The following is a 2,284-nucleotide window of genomic DNA, read 5'->3' as shown; positions in this document are numbered from 1 at the left end:
TGGACTATTAACCAGTTATAGCGCTTTGATACATTTTTATATGAATAATGGACTACTTTGTACTATAGACAAGAACATGTATATTGCCCTTTTCTCCTGGCGGACTCAAAGCGTTGGGGCTGCAGCCACTAGAGTGTGCGCAGTAGCAGTGTTAGGGAGTCTTGCCCAAGGTCTCCATACTAAACAGGTGCAGTTGGAATTTAAACCCTGGTCTCCTGTGTCAGAAATAGCAGAGCCCTTAACCAGTACACTATCTAGCCATGGTGCCTCTAATCTCATTGCGTAATGCACCGTTTTCAGTGCCGTGCTCAAAAATATTTTGAAGCAGATTAGAAACAAGCAAACAATACCGTGTGAGGCCTAAGGAGCCATTCACACTTGTCGTTGTACAACTGCGATCTGTTGCGGTAAGCGGGTCGCCCCGATAACCCCAGGCAGGCAGATGTGTTCCCCATATAGCCTATGAGGTAATGCATCTGCCACAGCTGAACCACTGGAGCCAACACTACACTGCCCCTACGTGGCCCACCGCTACGTGGCCCACCGCAAGAGGGAACAGCCCAATTCAAAACATAACTGGTGGGGGAGTGGACCAGGGGGCTAAGGGTATGACTGGTTTAACACAACCTGGAGCTCTCATGCAGGTTCTTATTAGACATTAAGACAAAAGCATAGTTTATCATAAGTATGGCACATTTGATCAATATTTCCATTGAAACAGGGAACAAACATTTTCAAATGGATGTTGGCAAGCATGGAGGGGACAAATATGGCACTTCAGCCTTTATCTCCTTTAGCATGGAGCAGTAAAAAGCAAACATTCCGTCAGCGGTCTGCTGCTGTACACTGGAGGGGCACAGTGTATACAGGTAAATGATCACTGTGAGTCAGGGGAATTTAGGTTGTAGGAAGGCAAGTAACTGACTGCAGATCATCGTCAATGAACTGCAAGTTTTTTCAATTGGGATCATTTTTTTAATTTTTAGATATTATATTTAAATTTGATCTAATGACTTATTTAGTTAAGGTCCAAGTTCAGGAACAGTTTTTGTCGGAGTTTACCTTGTTGATGGGAACTAGTAGTTATGCAAAACATGAGATGATAAATGCTGCATGAATCCACAGCTTTTCATTTGCCCTTCATCGGCCCCCAGCTGCCTATTCAACCTCCTCCACAACAGGCTGGCTGTCAGCAGGAGGTGTGACTTCAGCACAGCGAGCAATCACTCTGCTCCTCCATGCCCATGTGACTAGAGGGGGGAGTGTCTCAGGCTGGTTGGGTGGGAGCAGGCAGATGTCAGTCCATGAGACTATCTGAACCAGAGGAGCAAATAATTTGCAAAAACTACTATGGTTTTATTTTTTTAATGCACAATTTAAATATTCTATTAAATGCATAAAACAATATGCCAGACCCGGGGCTTTAAGGATACAGAATGTAAACCTAGTTTAAACACATCTATTTAGCATTGTTAATGGGACCACTATAATGAAAGAAGAAAAAAAGTTAAAATCTGACAGGGTTTTGGACTAGAACATTGCCCATGAAGGGCTCAGTATTTATTTTACTCTTTTCAAAAGCATTCTCTGAATGGCAGTTCCTAACTGCCAAAATAGTGAGCAAGCGAGTAGGAAGGCTGATTGCTCAGTCTAAATGCCAAAATAGTAAGATGCCAACCACTGTTCAGGAAATATTTTTCAAAACAAACAAAAAAAATGTGAGAATCACCCATAAGGAGATGGACTAAGTCCAAAACTGGTCAGATCTGTCAGATTTTAACTGTTTACAGTTTTTTTCGCTACAGTGGTCCTTTAAGCCAATCCTTTGCAGCACTTGCACCTCTGCATAGAGATACACAACCTCCCTAGCAATCACAGATGTGATTGGAAACTCCCCTGTCCATAGTACCCCAAGACTGAGGGACACTGGAGACCAACTGATCCCATCACTCACAGCAACCAATCGGGGTCAGCGTTTCACTTGAAACCTGGAATCAGTACCTCTATTCATCATAAATCAGCTGCTTGTCTGATACCTTCTCAACTAAAGGAGCAATATCAGAGACAAGTGCTTTCAAAACGTTAAACACAGAAGACACGACTAGAAGAAGTACAAGGGCCCAGCAGACAGACAAGTGTTGTGTTGTGTACTATGTGACAGCCAGGACTGGCCTGAAGGAGATATGCCAAGTAGAAAACAAAGTGAACATTTAGCAGAGACATGTCTGATCATTGCTTGGTTATGTGGAAGATTGTCCGGTTCTCAGGCTGGAAGGGGAATGTG

The sequence above is a fragment of the Hyperolius riggenbachi genome, chromosome 8 (genome assembly GCF_040937935.1).
Source record: "Hyperolius riggenbachi isolate aHypRig1 chromosome 8, aHypRig1.pri, whole genome shotgun sequence".
Taxonomy (NCBI): Eukaryota; Metazoa; Chordata; class Amphibia; order Anura; family Hyperoliidae; genus Hyperolius; species Hyperolius riggenbachi.
Note: the sequence above shows the minus strand (reverse complement) of the source record.